Source organism: Jaculus jaculus, chromosome 1 (genome assembly GCF_020740685.1).
Source record: "Jaculus jaculus isolate mJacJac1 chromosome 1, mJacJac1.mat.Y.cur, whole genome shotgun sequence".
NCBI lineage: Eukaryota > Metazoa > Chordata > Mammalia > Rodentia > Dipodidae > Jaculus > Jaculus jaculus.
The window spans coordinates 137,087,721-137,107,659 of NC_059102.1; positions in this window are offsets into that span (position 1 = coordinate 137,087,721).

The following is a 19,939-nucleotide window of genomic DNA, read 5'->3' on the forward strand; positions in this document are numbered from 1 at the left end:
ACTGTTATATATTGCCCTTGTTAAGTTAAGATAAAATCCCTCTATCCTATATCTCTGTTTTTATCATCAAAGAATGTTGCAATGTATTGAAGCCTTTTATTTTCTGAATCTCTTGAGATGATCATGTAATATGTGCTTTTGTTATTATTATCTTTTTTCTCAATTTTTATTAACATTTTCCATGATTATAAAAAAAAAAATAACCCATGGTAATACCCTCCCTCACCCTCTTTCCCCTTTGAAATTCCATTATCCATCATATCCCTTCCCCATCTCAGTCAGTCTCTCTTTTATTTTGATGCCATGATCTTTTCCTCCTCTTATGATGGTCTTGTGTAGGTAGTAACAGGCACTATGAGGTCATTTTTGTTGCTGTTTTCAAGCTAGGGTCTCACTTTGGCCCTCACTCTGAAAGTCCCAGGCTGGCCTCAAATTCATTTCAATTCTCTTATCTTTGCTTCTCAAATAGGATTAAAGATGTTCATTTAATTTTTGTCCTGAAGTCTATTTATATGATATATGGTCATTATTACTTTGCATATGCTAAATGATTCCTGAATCCCTAGAATGAAACTGATTTGTATGTGGTAGATAATATTTTGATGTTTTTTTATTCCAATTTGCTAGAATTTATTGAGAATTTTTGCATCTAAGTGCATCAAGGATATTAGTCCATAATTTTCATTTAAAAATATTATTTAGTTATTTGAGAGACAGGGAGGGGAGATGGAGAGAGAGAGAGAATGGGCATCCCAGGGCCTCTAGCCACTGCCAATGAACTTCAGACACATGTGCCACCTTGTGTATCTGACTCACATTGGTACTGGGGAATAAAATCTGGGGTGTTTAGAAAAATAGTCTGGTAAAAGTAATGAATCTATTGTTTGGTTGAAAGTTCCTTGGTTACTGCTTTAATTTTGTTAGGTGTCATAGCTCTATTTAGATTATGTCTACTGTGTTTAACATAGGTAGATTTTAGGTGTGAACAAATTCATGCATTTCTTTCTGATTTTCCAATTTTTAAAATATGTCCTTATGAGTCTCTAATTTTTATTGGTATTTCTTGTAATATCTCCTTTTTTTCATCCATTATCTTGTTGATTAAGTTATTTTCTCTCTTTCTTTAGGATAATTTGGTGTTTATAAATCTTGTTTATTATTTTTTCCAAAGAAACAGCTATTTGTTTCATCAATATTTAGTTGTTTTCATTTCCATTTTATAGTTTTTAATTAATTATGAACTTTACTGTATGAACAAATCATGTGTTGGTTCCATTACCCTTATGTTGTCCTGATATATCCCATTTTCCCTGCTTCCATGAAACTGAGGGCCCTCCACAGTGGTGTAATAAGTATTCAGCATGATGTTATGAAAGCATAAACCAGTCTCTTGTGTAGAGAGAAATGTTCCAGAATAGTCTTCAATCATGCAGCTCTTACAATCTTTCTGCCTTCTCTTCTGCAATGTTGTGATTTCTGCCTTGATCTTGCTTATTTTCTTTTTTTGTCTGGTGTTATTTAATTTTGGATTTTTTGTTGTTATTGTTTTTTGTCCAAAGCCTTCACATGGATCATTAAATTATTTGTTTGATATAGCTGTATTTTTGAGATGTATGTAGTTAGAGCTAGGATTTTGTATTTTCATTTTCATTCTGTTGTAGGATTTTTTTTTTTTATTTCCTTCTAAATTTCATCAATATCTCAATCATTGTTCAATAGTGTGCTGTTCAGTCTAGCTTTCTGGCATCTTGTCTGGATATAATAAAAGGTGATCATTTTTAGTCTGAGGCCCATATTTTCAGATACTTGTGTAGCCCCACCTTCTTGCTTCCTTTTTCCCCTTGCTTATGTTATATTTCTCCATTTTTCTCCCTAGGGTGCTGTCTGTTTTTAATGGCATAGTGACTTTCTTGAATGTAGTGAATAGATTGATCCTTTTTACTAATCTGGCCTGTTAAACAGTGTCTATTGATTGGGTACTTGAGTCCATTGGTATTCAGGATATTCATTGAAAGGTATGAATCAACTCCTATCATGTTGATGATTTTGTGTTTTCTTGATCATCATGTTCTTAAATAGTGATTCTTCTTATATTGTTTTCCCTTCTGTAATATCTTGATTATTTTTTAAGTTCAAATTTCTCCTCCTAGTATTCTCTGTAGGGCTATCTTAGTGCTCATATTTTCATACAGCTGGATTTTATGATGGATATCAGTCCTTTATCCTCTCTTATGAGGGAGAATTTTGCTGGGTATAATATTTTGAGTTGGTAGCCATGTTCTGTTGATATTTTAAATATTCCATTCCAAGCCTTTTTGGCTCTTAGAGTTTCCATTGATAAATCTGATGATGTTCTTATAACTTAATTAGCTCACTTAAATAATTGAATTATTTAAATAACTCATCACTCACATGTAAGTGATGAGCTATTTTTCTCTCGAAAATTTTAGCATTTTTATTTTTTTTTTTAGTGTTTTAGTATTCCAACTATAATGTAATGTGGCAAATTTCTCTTTTTTTCCTATCTAAATGGCATGCTCTATGCCTCTTGGATGGCATCTCTTTCATAAAATTTGGAATTGTTTTTTCTACAATTTTTAAATGTTTTATTTATTTATTTATATGTAAGGGGAGAGAATGAGAGAAAGATGGGAGGGATAATGGGCAAAACAGAACCTCTATCTACTTCAAATGAACTCCAGATACATGTGCCACTTTGGGTACTGGGGAACTGAAGCTGCATCATTGGGCTTTGGAAGCCTCATATATATTTTTTAAAGGTATTTTCTATGCCCCTTATCTAAAGAGTTTCCCTTTCTTGTATTCTCATGATTCAAACATTTTGTCTGTTATTAGGGTATGCTACATTTCTTTGATGTTCTGCTCATGCATTTTTATTTGGAATTAATGATTTTGTCTTCCTGATCTGTTTTCTGTGCTTTGTTCTCAAGTCCTGATAATCTGTCCTCCATATGATCTATTCTATTGGCATGGCTTCCATTGGTTTGTTTTTATTTGTTTCATTTTTGATTTCCATTACATTCTTCTTCAACATCTTTATCTCTTTATTATATTCCATTTTCCATTTTTGGTTTGATTTTCTCATTGGTTTTAGTTGATTATCTGTGCAGTCTTAGAATTCATTCAGGCATATGCTTGTGTCATCATTGAATTCAGTAAGATATCTATTGAGTTATTTTCATTGACCCTTCCATTTTTTAGTCAGTTTCAAATTTTTTGTATGTATATCATAATTGGAGGGTTTTTTTGTCTAGAGTTCCCTCCAAGTAGTTCTCACTGAAGGCTTTAATTATGGGAATAGATATTTTGGTGGGGACATCTTAACTTACTTTCTTGTATTTAATTTTCATTGGGGTTTGCCAAGAATTTAACAACAGCAGTTTGGAGACACAATGCAGACTGGGGCCCCAATTGCTCTAGTAACAGACATATATCATATTGCAAATTTGTTGTGCCTGGGCCTGGGCTACCCTGGGTCATGTTCTGTTCTCATGTCAGCACTTGGAGCTTGTTCAGAGCAGCCTTTTCCTTCTTTCTTCAGGCTGCTGGTCAGACTGGACTGGGTGAAGGCTTGGATCAGAACCTGATAGGAGGAGTTATTGCAATCGGTTACATGTGAGTCTAGGTTGCATGTAGGGAGAAATCTATCAGGTAGGTGCTCACCAGTGATCAGTACCTACTGGTCTGATCTTTCATTCTCTGGGTAGCTGACAAGTGCATTTAGGTTGGACTCAGTGGTGAGTCTCTGGTGCCTTCACTGATACCTGTGCAGCACAACATGTCTTCTTTTCTTTGGTCCTCCTTATATTTTTGAGCAAGTTTATTTCTCTGAACCTAGAAATCACTGCTTCTGCTAAACTAGCTATCCATGGAGCTCCTGTAATTCTCTGTCTTCATCTCCCTGCCACTGAGATTATAGGATTGCTCTATAATGGCTAGCTTTTACTTGAATTCTGGAGGTGTGAGTTCAAGTCTTCATGATGGTGTGTGTGTGGTAAGTACTTTACCTTGTGAGCCATCCCTGTAGCACTGTTCTTTTTATTTAAAAAATAATTATGTATGTTTTTTGTATTTTTTTAAAATTTGGGAACAAAATTTTTAGGTAGTATTTGTAATCTTGGCTCACATATAAAATGTTTATGAATGTGCTGAAATTATAAAGCAGGATCTATCTTTAAAATGTTTTAAGAAGATATTATGCCATCTTGGCCATGAGTTAGTAATCACAGGCTGGATGATGGTTGCCTAGGGCTTTATTATAACATTGTTTCTATCTCTGCATGCATTTAAACTTTATTATGCTATAGAAACTGTATTTAAAACTGTTTTATTTTTCTTGCCAAGGAGCTTCCAAACAAGAAATATCATAAAATAGTGTCTATTTAATGTATTTGAACTGATAAAATTATAGGTTTTTTTTTAAAAAAGAAATAGTTGTTTGAGGATCTTGTGAGATAAGGATAGTTAAAACAACTTTCCCACCTTATTAAAGTATACTGTCTAAAACATAGTTTCATTAACATCAAAAGCTACTTTTTAAATTATTTTTTTAGCAACCATACAAATAAATGGATATTATTTGTGAATTTTCAAACATATTGCTTTTTAATATTTTTATTTATTTGCAAGCATATAGAGATAGAAAGAGAAAGACAGAGGGAATGAATGTGCCAGAACCTTCATCCACTGCAAATGAACTCCAGATGCATGTGCTGCACTTTGTGTATATGGCTTTGTGAAGATTCTTGCAAAACAGAATTGGACTTTCAGGCTTTGCAGGCACACACCTTAACCAGTGAGCCATCTCTCCAGCCCCACAAACATATCTTATACTTGGTCTTATTCATCCCCTCCCCAATGTCTGGCCCTCTCCACATCTACATATCTTATTGATTTTCTTTCCTTTTTATCCCACTGATTCCCTTCTTCTGCTTTCATTTCACAACTCATCTCTTTATCATTCCTTTCACCACTTAATACTTTTGCCTCTTCTCCTCTCTCATATCTCTCCTAATTCACTTTCTATTTTTGTCACACACACACACACACACACACACACATTCAGATCTACATGTACCTATAAGAGTGAAATATTTGTATTTCTGAGCTTTACTTACTTTGTTTAACATAATGACCTCTAGGCTTGTTCATTCAGCTGCATTTTATAAAAAGGTCAGTAGAAGGCCCATGGGTCTCTATTATTTATATGAGAATACCCATCCAGCTAGAGAAAAGGAAGTGCATACCCCCGGCTAAATAACCTCTGACTACCCCCCACCTGCTTTGTTTAAAAAAAAAAAAAAAAGCAAACAAATTACCCCTTTACAAGTCCCAAGATTAAAGGGACAAAAGTATTCTCCAGTAATAAACTGCAAATGGGGTCCATATCCAGCTGGCCTCACTTTTGGGGAGGCAGCATTATCATATTTTTACTATCCAAAGCTCTATTCTGACTGCATGCCCTAGACTATATTAAAAATGTTTATAGAAAAAGACTTATTTCCTTCCAAACTCAAGTTTATAGCAGAACAATCAACAGACATTTAATGTTATTGGTGGCAAACAAGAGCTATTTGTTGACATTTTATGTTATTTTGTGTACTCAGTGTGTCTGTGTGTTTACGCAATTTTTACATTAATTTCTCTTTTAAAAATATCTGCTAGCTAGCTACATAATTGGATTTTCTTTTGCTATAAGAAGTGAACATAAATTACCCCTGTTGAGTGTAGATTAGGTCACAGGATTTTGTCTCTTCTGTCACCGTCAAAACCAGGGTGTCAGAAAAGCTTTAATATTTAATGCCGACCTAATTAGTCTCAGTTGGGCCCATGGCACTTAGCAAAACTTGACACCAGCTACAGAGTCAAATTCATTTAGAGAGCATAATTATAAGTTATTTCAATTCTGAAATAAATTCCCCTATTTGAAAATACTTCCTCTTCACATTCCCAATTTTATAAGAACATTGAAAAATAAAGAATTTTTTTGAAACATTTAATTTCTGGAAATGATAGATAAAGATTCTAATAGTTGAGGTAAAGAACTTGCAAGTACATAAAAATTGAACCAGATCTTGATAGATAAACCTGGAGAAAATGGATCTGTATCAGATTAACAGAAGTGAAAGAATCATGAGTATAACTTGACCCTACAACCAGCAATCTGAAACAGCCTTCATGTATGTCTAAGCAGAACATTGTGCGGCCCATGATGGACAGGCATGACACTAAGTTTTAGCATTATAATTAGGGAAAGAAAATGTTTTCCCTCTCTGAGGACCTATATCCTACAAAGAAATTAAAGAAACCACATTATTTAATTTGCATTTACATGCTCCAATTATTGCTTCAAGGAAGAGTCATATGACGATATGAAAGCATGGCAACCTAACCCAGCTGGGTTTGCAGGAAAGCTCCCTTGAGTTAGTAATTTCAGCTAAGATGCAAAGGAAAAGGAGAGAAGAACACAGGGAAAACAGCAACATGTGCAAAGTCTCCGAGCAGAGTTGCAGTGCATGCATATGGAAACTGGTGGCCTATGTGATGACTTCACCAAAGCTCCCAGACATGGGAGGGGGTTGGGAGTGAGATAGTCGAAAGAAGGTAATGCAAGCCATAAAAACCCTGTGCAGGATGTGGGCAACCAACAGTGAAATATCAGATATCTTAAATTAGGGAATGTCTGTCTTTATGTTGAAATCTGAGCACTGAATATACCTTTACTGAATTAATTTAATGAAAAAAAAAAAACTTTTTAAAACCTTTTTTGTTAAGTAGAAACACTATATATATATATATATATATATATATATATATATATATATATATATATATATATATATATATATATGTCATGTGTTAGTACCTTCCTTTCCCCCCTACCTGCCCCCACTGCACTGAGGGTACTCTTTAGTGGGATTGCTGGTGGTCACTATGGAGTTCTGAGCTATGAGTTGTGAGAGAAACAGTCAGTCATTATGGGGGATGGGGTGAAATGTCTTTAGATATTTCCTCCCACCCTGTGGCTCTTACATTATTTTTGCCCCTTTTCCACAAAATTTCCTGAGCTGTGGTCGTGTTTTATATTTATGTCTGTGTTGACTTCTTAGCAGCTTTGGGATTTATGTGTTGGAGTGTTTTAACTGACATTCATAAAGTTTAATGCATCAACCTCCATGACTGCATGTCTACACCACACAAAAATACCTTCATCTTCTACCAAGTATGATTATTGTAATTCAGAGTTAGAAGAGTTTGTTTTTGTGAAAAGGCATAAAAGTTATGAATGACGGGCTCCAGGAAGGTTTGCATTACCCAACAGATTCCTACCCAAATGTGTTTCTGGTTCTGGATAATGTCGCATATTTCCAGAGTAGTACATTCAACCTTATTTCCTGAAGCTATTTATCTCACTGCTTCATCACATAGTTCTATTTCCCTGTAATCTCCAAAATTAGAGTTAGACCTTTGCCACTGTCATTATTGTTGGAGTACAACAGTGCACTGAATTGAGTTTAATATATACATTCTTTTCCAAGTATATTAAGATCCTTGACCATAGTCATGGCTCTCTCATTACCAGCATTTAGTTTCCCTTACTAGTTTCTTCTCTTCTCTTTCCTAGTGTCTTTTCTACATTCATCAAATACACATACACATGTGTATATATATATTTTCAATTGAATATATATTCAATATAAAATATATATTGAATGATATACTATGTATCATGAATAATATCATATATGTATATATAAAACTATAAAGAATTCTAGCTCACAATTGTGAAAATATAATCTTTGGCTGGAGAGATGGCTGAGCAGTTAAAGACACCTTCTTTCAATGCCTGCCAATCTGTGCTTGATTTCCTAGTAAGCACATAAAACCTGATACACAAGTGGCACAAGCATATGCGGTTTGTTTGCAGTGGGAAAAGGACTTGACATGCCCCTTCTCTCACACACTAATAAATAAAAGGTTTTTTTTATAAAGAATTATTTTCTTTTGTGAGGCTTCCTAACAATTTTAGTCCTTATGAACTTTGATACAGATTCAAGTCTATATAAAATAAAAATGACCACTAAACTCTGTGCACCTACCTATAGTTCTTTCATTCTATCTAATGTGGTCATTTTCCCTAGTAGAATAAGTGCCCAAAAGTTGATTATTTGATTTTCTGAGTCAGAATTTATTGCCTAAAAATGCAAAGAATGATGGATGTGAAGCACAGAAAGGTATACTGAGAAATGAAAGTAAATAGCACCCTACATTAGGATAGGGTCCTCAAGAACACTCAATGTAGTACTATTGACCAGATTTCTTTTTTCTACTTTAAGAATAAAACTTATGGGTCTCTGTCCATATGTAAATTAGGCAACAAGTTGGAATTAACCTGTTTGGTTAATTTGCCATAATATATAGTGATGTGACAGTATTTAGAATCACCATGGAAACAAACCTCTACTCATGTCTGTGAAGGATTTTCTAGATTAGATTTGTTGATATTTTAGGATACACCTTAATGGTGAGTGGTACCATCCCTCCAGCTGGATTCCTGCACTATATAATAGGAGAAATCTATCTCAGCATTCAGCATGTATCACTCATGCTGATGTGATGATAGCATGTGGATTTCCTGCTCCTTTGGTGCTCTCCCCCATGAAACTGTAAGTCAAAAGTAAAATTTTGCTTCCTTAAGCTACTGCTTGGTGGGTATTTTGTGTCTATTCAAGGGATTTAAAGGAGAGGCAGAAACTCAGAAAAATCTGTTAATTTGTTCAAAAGAGGAGCAAGAACCAGGTAGCAAAATCAACACAAGGTGGCTGTCCAGCTGACATCTTGATGATGCAGAGCTTTTTAAAGATTAACTATTGAATTCCTTTCCAGGGCAAGTAGCTACCTTGTCCTTTTTAGCCCAATTTTTTTTTTTTTAACAGCTGCCTAAAAATGAAAGCTACCTTGCTTCTAATCCATCACAAGGAATGTGTTTTGCTTTACAAAACAATGGCCTCAAACAAAGCAGTGAACAAACTCTGTATGAAACTTTCTCCAGCACTTGGGGGATGGCTTTGTATATGAAACATTTGTTGCACAAGCCTGTGATCCTGAGCTTGGAACTCCAGATCCCAACTAAAACTGGATACAATGTAGTTCTCATGTGTCTATAATCTTAGCATGCTTATGGTAAGATTGGAGGCAGAAAGAGGAGAATCCCTCAGAAACTAATGAGCTAGCTAGACTGGTTAAAAATAAGAGATCCTGCCTCAAACACATATGAGTACATACACACACACACACACACAAGGATACATGCACATGAACACAGGCACACACATATACAAGTTTGAAAATAATGCACCAGTCTGTATCCATGCAGCCATGTCAGTGTGGAGTGAGTAGATCAGACATCTATTTAGTGGCTACTCCAAGTTCCCTGGTCCAGGTTCCCTGGGCCAGACAGTGTGCATGTGGGCATGGCACAGAGTGAGTAGGCCATATCCCTATTCCCTGGCAGCTCCTAATACTGTGGTGGTCTTGGTATGTCCCATTGTGCCTTGCATGGAAAGGCCTGGTCCTTTTGTAAGCTGTGGAATCAGGCCTTTTTGATCTGGTATCCTGACTGGACAATGGGTTCATATGAGTCAGACTGTGCATGGGCCTAAGAATAAAACCTTGCTAAGTCCTCAAAAATATAAGGAGTCTTCCAAAACTGGGTAGACAATGCAAATAGGCAACAAAAGTCAGAAAACTAAGAGATCTCCACCAAAGATGCCTAGTCCTACAATGGAAGCCTCCAATGAAATCATAAAGATAGGAACAGAATTTCATTCCCAAAATAAAACACAACAATGACACCCTAATTAAAAAAAAAAAAAAGAAGAAGAAATTTCATTGAACTGGAAGCAAACCATCAAAGAACCAACAATTGTATAAGTGAAGTTGAACAGAATCATCTTCTAGAGTGACCATCTTTTGACAGTAGGCTTAATTTGATTGAAGAAAAAATGTTAGAACCCTCCAAACAGATATGAATATATTGAAGGAGAGACAAGAAATGAAAAATGTCAACAATCAGTTGATTAAGCTTAGGGAAGACTTCATCAAAAGCAAGAATGAATGCCAGGAAATGTCAAGAAAATAAGAACTCAGATTGAAATCATCCCTCAAAAAAGAGAAGGACACAATGAAAAATTATACAACAGGAAACAAAAATCAAATAGAAATTATAAAAACCTCTCTAGAACCACTCGTCAACAGAGTTACTCATGTGGAAGACAGAACCTCTGACCTGGAAGACAAGATGGAAGAAATCTATCAGGAGGCCAACAAGTTTACTACGTTCAAAAATGCAACTGAGCAGAATATAAGGGAAGTGTGGGACACCATAAAATAACCAAACATCCAGATGATGGGCATGCCAGATGGAGAGGAAATCCAGGCCAGAGGCAGAGAGATTATATTCAACACAATTTTGAAGAAAATTTTCTGTGAGGCCCATCCAGATACAAGAAGACCACAGAACACCAAACTGATAGGATATAAGAAAAAAGAAAAAAAATCTCTCTAAGACACATAATAATTAAAACTGTTAAAAATGAAAACAAAGAGAGAGTGCTAAGAGAAGTAAAATAGAAGAAACTCATAACATACAAAGGCAATCCTATCAGAATTACATCAGATTTCTTAGTAGAAATGCTGAAAGCCAGAAGGGGCTGGAATGGAACACATCAAAGTCTAAAAAATCTATGATTTCCAACCCAAGCTATACTACCTAGGAAAAGTATCCCTCATAATAGATGGTGAAAGAAAAACTTTCCATAAAAAAGTAACCTCTATGATTATATGAACACAAAGCCAAACCTACTGAGAATACTTGAGGGCATACTCCACACAGAACAGTCAAACAACCAATCTCAAGTGCCAACAAGAAGATTACAATAACTAAAATAAACCAGGCTCAAAATAGTACAAAACAGCCAGGTGTGGTGGTGCACACCTTTAATCCCAGCACTCGAGAGTCAGAGGTAGGAGAATCACCCTGAGACTGCAGAGTTAATTCCAGGTCAGCCTGAACCAGAGTGAGAACCTACCTCAAAAAAAAAAGCACAAAACAGTAGAAAGCACCAAACCTTGTGAAATACCTCATCACCTCATCATGGAAGGGATTAATTCAACCTCACTGTAATAACCTCACAGTAATAAAACAATGAAGGCAGGGCTGGAGAGATGGCTTAGCGGTTAAGTGCTTGCCTGTGAAGCCTAAGGACCCCGGTTTGAGGCTCGGTTCCCCAGGTCCCACGTTAGCCAGATGCACAAGGGGGCGCACGCGTCTGGAGTTCGTTTGCAGTGGCTGGAAGCCCTGGCGCGCCCATTCTCTCTCTCTCCCTCTATCTGTCTTTCTCTCTGTGTCTGTCGCTCTCAAATAAATAAATAAAAAATAGACAAAAAAAAATTTAAAAAAAAAAAAACAATGAAGGCAGATGTAAGGGGAAATTCAAAGTTCTAAATGACTTCATTACAGAAACAGAGAGATCCCAAATTAATTCTGTTCACCTAAAGGCAATGGTAAAACATGAATAATCCAACCCAAAGAATTCTACGCAGAGAAATAATCAAGATAAGAGAAGAAATTAGTGAATTTGAAATTAAGAAACAATTTAAAAAAACAATGAAATGAAGAGCTAGTTCTTTGAAAAAATAAACAAGATTGACAAACCCCTGACCAATTTCATAAAGCAAAAAAGTCTCAAATTAACAAAAACAAAAATGAAAGAGGACAGATAACAACACACATATTCTCTGTTCCACAAAATTGAATCATCTGGAAGAAATGGATGAATTGAAGCCAGTATCACCTTAATACCAACCAGACAGAACTGCAGCAAGGAAAGAAAACTATAGGCCTATATCCCTAATGTACTTAGATGCAAACATCCTGAAAAGAAATTGTTGCCAACATAATTCAACAACACATCAAAAGCATTATCCATCTTGATCAAGTAGGCTTCATCCCAGGCATAAAGGGATGTACTAATATATGGAAATTGGTCATCATAATGCACAACATGAATAAACCTAGCCTTAAGAACTATGTGATCATGTCAATTGATGAAGAGAAGGCCTTTGGCAGCATACAGCACCACTTCATAATCAAAACACTGGAACAAATAGGCATAGAGGGTTTATATATCAACATAAGAAAGGTTATATATAAAGCTCCTAATGCCCATATAATGCCTAATGGGGAAAAATTCAGAAAGTGCCCACTGAGATCAGATATAAGGCAGGCATGCTCACTCTCACCATGACTCTTCAGCATAGCACTGGAATCACTAGCCCAAGCAAAAAGACAGGAAAAAGAAGTAAAATGGATTCAAATTGGAATGGAAGAAGTTCAATTAGAGTTATTTGGAGATGATATAATCCTATGTATAAATAACCCCAAAAGTCTTCATCTCAAAACTTCTAAAGGTGATAAATTCCTTAAGGAAGGTCACAGGATACAAATCAATGCACAAAACCCAGTAGCTTTTCTATGTACAAATGACAAACATATAGAGAAAGAAATCAGTGATGATGTCCTATTTTCAATAGCAACAAAAATTAAACATTTAAAATAACACTAACAATGGATGTGAAAGACTATGTAATGAAAACATAAAGACACTCAAGAAAGAAACTAAGGAGGACTTGACAGGATGGAAAGATTTCCCATGCTCCTGGATAGGTGGAATTAATATTGTGAAAATGGCAATTCTACCAAAAGCAATATACAGACTTAACAATATACCAATAAAAATACCAGCATAATTCTTCACACAGATTGAAAAAAAAAATCTCAAAATTCCTTTGTATGATAGAAGGCATTGGATATCCAAAATTCTTCAGCAAGGAAAAAAGTAAAAGAAAAAGAAAAAGTAAAACACCTCTGGAAGTATGACCATACCCAGTCAAAATCTATATTACAAAGCTATAGTGACAAAAACAGGATGGTACTGGAATAAAAACTGAAATATAGACCAATGTAATGGAATTGAAGACCCAGACCTTAGGTCAACTAACTGCAACTGTTTGTCAAAGGTGCCAATAATGTGGACTGGAATAAAGATAGCATCTTCAAACGATGATGTTGGGAAAATTGGATAAATATATGTAGAAAAATGAAATTAGACCCACTCATCTTGCCATATACAAAAATCAAGTCCACATAAACACCTCAATATAAGACCTGAAAATCTTCAACTACTGGAAGAAAAAGTAGAGGCACTCTCCATGATATAAGACTGGGTAAAGACTTCCTGAATAAAACCCCAGTAGCCCAGGAAATTAAACAGGTACTCAACCAATGTGATCTCATTAAGCTAAAAAGCTTTTGCACCGACAGACATACAATAAACAGAGCCAATAGATTACCCATTGATTGTGAGGAAATCTTTGCCATATATGCCACTGACAGAATCCTAATATTTAGAATACACAAACAACTCAAAAACTACATAATAAAACATCAAACAACCCCACTCCAAAAGTGGGCAAGAGAACTGAACTACAGTTCTCAGAGGAAGAATTACAAATGACTAACACACATGTAAGAAAATGTTCAACATCCCTAACCATTAGGAAAATGCAAATTTAAACAGCTATGAGATTCTGCCTTAACCCAGTAAGGATAGAAAACAGTAAAAAAAAAAAAAAATCAAGTGGAAACAACCATTGGTGAGGATGTAGAGTTGGTGAGGATGTAGAGGAGGTGGAACCCTCATTCACTGTTGATGGTGGTCATGTAAGCTGGCACAACTACTACTATGAAAATCAACATGGAGAGTCCTGGAAAGGATGAACATAGAGTTACCAACAGACCCTGCTATTCCCTTACTGGGCATTTACCCTAAAAGCTCCACATCTCAGTTCAGAGGTATTTGCTCAACTATGTTTATAGTTCCTCAATTCATAATAGCTAAGAAATGGAATCAACCCAGGTGCCCATCATTGGATGAATGGATAACCAATATATGGTGTATCCACGTGATGGAATTCTACTCAGCAATAAGAAAAAAAAAATGACACAATGAATTTTTTTTTTAAAATTGTCAAAGTTGGAACAGATCAGTCTAAGTTAACTCACACAATCAGAGAAAGACGATCATTGCATGATCTCACTCAACTGCAGTCTCAACTGCAGTTGCTAACGTGGATCAGCCCAAATTGCTGACATACATGAATGGCTACTGGAGGCTTGGACAATAGGGATGGTAGGGTGTGGGGGAAGTGGAAGAAGTAGGGGCACAAAAGTAAACCGAAATTGAACTGGTACCATAAAACCCTATATCCTGGAAGTTAGGTTGAAAGGTAGAACCCTCAAGAGGATCTGAGGGGGACCACCTGAATTGAAGGACCCTGAAGAGTTTGAGACAAAACCTAACCTTAAATTTCTTCTTTTTTCTCTGCCTTTTTTTGTTCTTGTTTTCTTTTCTCTTCGTGGTGCTCTGCAATTTCCTGTACCAGGATGTTGTTGACATCCATTAGAAGTTGATCAGAGAGACCTAGTAGATCTCCCCAAACAAACAAGACAGACTTCTGTCAGAGCACTTGATTACCCACCAGAGGTTAATAGTATGACCCTACTGATAAAGAAACCAATTGTTGTCCACATGGACCATGGAGAGACCTGAGTGGAATCCAGAGGAGAGCCAGTCCTCAGATAATAAGCCCATCTAGTGCTGGAAGGTGCTACATGACCTACCAGGGTAAAGTGGCCAATATATGTCCAAGCAACTCAAAGTCTAAGCAACTCAGAATCAAACAACTATAACTGATGCTCACAGAAGTTGCAATAGGGGCACATAGCTGTGGTGGGGAACCAACTGCTCTTGGATTGGCTAACTCATCCACTCAGTGGAAAGGAACCCATGCCTGGAATTGAGATAATGGAATTGAGATAATGATTTTGCTTTCCAATGTCAAGCCCATTAATCTTGGTATGTAAGAGGGTCTACATCCTTTAAATTCTATCTAAATTAATAATGGATATCCCATTTTACTGGTGCTGATTTAACTTTTCACTGGAGATTCTGCTTCTCTTTTTCAGATGGGAGCTGGACCTGAGGAGATAAGTGACCCAGCACAGTACACCCTGGTCCCAGCTGAAACCACAGAGGAATTGGAGAAATTAGCAAGAGTACTTCTTTCTCTGTGCACTTGATATCAGCACAAGGATGAAGGAGATAGACAACGAAGATACTTAATACCTGCCAAAGCAGATCCAGAAGTTTTTATGAGCCTATGACTGAAGTAGGCTTAAAAAGCACCCAACATGGCTCAGGGAATTTTGCAGAAGAGGAGGCAGAAAGATTTTAAGAGCCACAAGTTGAGACATTTTGCACAGAGATATTGTCTCTCCCCAGTAACTGACTGCTGCTCCCATAATGCATGATCCACAGTCATCATGGGGTTGACCTTTACCCCCAAGCAGGATGGCCTCATCAAAAAAGGGGCAGGGATGAGGGAAAAGACGGTACCTATATCTGTTGTTTACAGACTAAATATATCCATATCTAATAAAAATAAAATTTTAAAAATGTCTTCTTGAGTTGATACCTGAGAGAAGCAATAGTTCTCTAGTCTGAGTGGTAAGATTTTTCTTCGCCTATGATGTATAAGAATTCTCTGACAGACTGTGGTTGAGTTGATCAGATGAATAGTAATCAGAGGACAGATGTGGCAAGAATGAAAGAAATATCCACATTTTTTTATCTAAAAATCTTTCACATCAAGAATCCAAGGTGCCCCCAGGTGCCCTTTATATGATCAGTGAATCATTAGTGCATAAATTCAGTGATTTCTGTTAAATTTTCATGATCCCTTGATATTTCAAGGGCATCCCTAAGTGTTGACACTTATGTTAAAAATTCTATACTTTCTTATTATGAGGATGAGAGGAGCATAACATTAACAGTGGGCTTTGGATTCATTTTCCATTTTCTAGACATTTTTCTACCTTTGTATTTATGGTGCTTCCCCAAGGTTGTGTTTCCCTCTCCTCTTCTTCTATTAATATATTTAGACAGAAACTTTTCTGTTCCTATTTCAGGTCATGTAACATTGCCTGCATGTTGATAATTGTTATAACTAAATTTAAATGAATTCTCCATTTTAAAAACAAGCAACACATTGTTCACATTATCACTCTATGTTTTTTTTTTTTTCTGTAAGAGTCATATATGTGCTAGGTTTATTCGTTAATTTTTTTCAAATTTTCTTTTTTTAAAAACAAAAATAATATGACAACTTGAAATATACTTTCTATCACTATTTTATAGCTGGAATTTTAAGTGAAATATGACTTTTTCTTTTTTATATATTTTTTGTTCATTTTTTATTTATTTATTTGAGAGCGACAGACACAGAGAGAAAGACAGATAGAGGGAGAGAGAGAGAATGGGAGAGCCAGGGCTTCCAGGCACTGCAAACGATCTCCAGACCCGTGCGCCCCCTTGTGCATCTGGCTAACTTGGGACCTGGGGAACCGAGCCTCGAATCGGGGTCCTTAGGCATCACAGGCAAGCACTTAACCGCTAAGCCATCTCTCCAGCCCTGACTTTTTCTTTTAACTAGCAAGTATAATCTATTTCTACTCATTTCTTATGAATCTTTATTTTCATCTTTTAGATATTAAAAAATACCTGAAATTAGCTCTTTAGTGTATACCTTAACCTATTTAACCCCCAATTAAGGTGATATCAATGAAGGATTGTGAATTTTCAGTCTTTTTCTTTGTGTGTTTCCAAACTTTCCTGTGGATGTGAGTTGAAATAATCAATAATGAAATGAATATTACAAAAACTTAATAGTACGTGCTTTAAAACTGGTTTCCTACTCTCAAAAACAAATGTAGCAAGTAGTCCATTTCTCACCAGAGCTAAGGTCTTTAAATCTTATTAGGTAGTTTCTTCACTCATTTAATCTCCATATTTTTAAGACATAAAGAATGAATGCAGTTTTATTTATAAAATGCCTCATCACCTTTTTTTAAAATTTTATTCATTTATTTCATAGAGGATGACATGGTAGGTCCTTCAGCCTCTGCAACCAAACTCTAAACACATATGTCACCTTGTGCATCTGGCTTACATGGGTCCCAGGAAATCAAACTTGGGTGATTTGGCTATTCAGGCAAGCACCTTAATGACTAATCCATCTCTCTAGCTCCCTATCCAACTTTAATTCATATTGTAAGACAAAATAACACAGTTACCTTTTGTGAATGAGTGATTAAAATTCCTTCTACCTCCCTCCTAAGACATCATTATGTGTATTACATATAAAGTAGTTTATGTCATTGTGAGGTAAAACATACAGTGTAACATGATTATGTGTGTGGACATAGAACTTTTTATTGAAATTACTAATAGATTCATTTATTTTCATTGGCTAACATTCTTATGTTCTTTTACCAATTTACTCCCAAATGCTTTGTCACTATATGAAACAGGTAACATTTATAGGTCAGCTTCTTTCTTTTCCTTTGCCTGACAGCAATCTGCCAGTAGCTATCATCACGTCTTTTGGTGCCTAGGATTCTCAGTTTGACTTAGAGGTTTTTTTATTTATTAATTTATTTATTATTAATTAGGTTTGTATTCAGCAGATACAGGCAGTTTGGTACCATTATTAGACTCATCCGAGACCTACCCCATACCCATTGGCCCCCTCCTTGTTGAGGTATATGGGTCATGCATTGTGGAGTTAGCCCACAGTTATGGGTAAGATAAATTTCTCTGCATATCATGACCCAACATGTGGCCCTGACATTCTTTCTACCCCCTCTTCCAAAAAATTTCCCTGAGCCATGTAGGGTTCATTTTTGGTCTACTTCAGTGATGAGGTACTGGAGGCCTCTGAGGCTCTGGCTCTCTGATTTGGTAGGAGTTGATTTTTCTCTGTGTTGGTCTCCTTCCCCCTTGTGCTGGTATCCGGTTCATCAGGAAAACAACACCCTTGCTTGTTTAACCAATTTTTCTTAGTTTCAGCTAGGGCCCTTTTGAGGTATGATGGGGTGGCTCTCTCCTTAGGATCTACATCTATCTGATAAAGAGAAGCAAATTCTCCAACTGAGAGTAAGTTAGTACCAGGACAAATGAGATAACCCTTACTTTTATTTATAGAGAATTTAATAGGTGTAGTGATATTGGAGACTGGACTAATGTTTTGATATGGTTCTGACTTGTTTCCCAGCTCCATTTATGGGTCCCATACCACTGAGGGGATCAGTTAGCCAAAACAAGAGCAGTTGGTTCCCCACCATGGCTGTGTGCCACAATTGCACTTGTGTGAGCATCACAACAGGTTATTTGCTGCTAAGTAGGTTAGACCTTGAGTTGCTTGGACAGATATTGGTCATTTCCCCCAGTCGCCCATGTAGCACCTTCTGACATTAGACCCACTGTCTGGGGACTTACCCTCTTCTAGCTTCCAGCCATGCTATTTGATTTTAGGTGTCAACTGCATATGGTGTGTTCAGCAGTAGGGTCTTACCGCTAACCTTTGGTGGGTCATCAAGTACTCTGACAGAAATCTGTCATTCTTTTAGGAAACCTCGTAGGTCTCTCTGATCAAAAGCTCATTGTGGATGATAGCCCCATGCTGGTACTGGGCGTTACAGGTCAGTGCTTACTAAGAAAATGAGGAAAAAGATAACTAATATACAAGAGTTAGAGAGAAGAGAGAGAGAGAGAGAGAGAGAGAGAAGGAGGGAGAGGGAAAGGGAGGGAGGGAAGATGTAGAAGATTAAGGATTAAGGTTATCCTTGATCCTACCCTCTCCAGTGTCTTGTGGTTCAGGTGCTCCCAGTAAGGGCCTGGTGAAGGTTCAGCCATTTGGTCTGCCTTTTAGGAAGTAGAATTTTATGGTACTATGGCGGATTGAATCTAGATTTGTGTTTCCCACCCCTTCGATGCCCTCCCCTCCCTCCCCATCCATACTAGTGTCTAGTCCAAGAGATGCTTGCTGGATATGTAAGGTATCTTGCATAGATTCAGGTTAGGTGCTGTCGATGAGTGAGACTATGTGGTGATTTTTTTTCTGTGATTGGATAAGCTCACTGAGAATGATCTGTTCCAGCTTAGAGTTTTTGACCATTGAAATTTCTTTTATTTTTTTCTTGGTAAACTGAATTCTTATCTTTATATCTTCACCCTTACTGTATTATTTTTTCATTTATGTGGAATGTATTCTTAATATTCTTGATCAGTTCATGTTGGACTTAATTTTTTATGTCCTTGCATGCATGAAATATTATTAATAAATAATTTTATGTAGATAATTATTAGTACTTCCCTTGGTCCTAGAAGATATACATCTTTTGGTTAAATCAGAGATAAGTAACTAAGACATAAACTTTACTTGGAGAATTCAGGAAGCCAGGTAATGACAGTCTTTTAATCAATACCTCTGTCTTATGTATAATAATTTTATCTTTATGTCTAATCTTGGTGATTATAATATCTCCCAAGTCTAGAATCCCTGTGTTTCACTCTTCAAATGTGTGAAATCTCCTGTCTTTATTTGGAGGAAGGCTATAGTAGGCACCAGCTGCCTGGTTTGAAGGAGGTTACCTTAGCGTTTAACTCAGAATTTTAACACTCCTTGACCAAACTTGTTGGTTTCCATCTCACCCATGATCCCTGATCTCAGAGATACTTGCCATCTCTAATGTCTGATTCCACCTATATTTCCACAGAAAGATATTCATTCACCGACTCTGAAGGGTTAAGTTAGTCACTTGCTACTTACATGCTTTAACCTTCTAGAAGACCTTGGCATTCCTTATTCCCAATCAGCTCCTCTTTCATTCTTCTTCTCCACACATTGACTTCTTTTGCTCAACACATTTGTTACCTTTTTGTTCATCACTTTCATT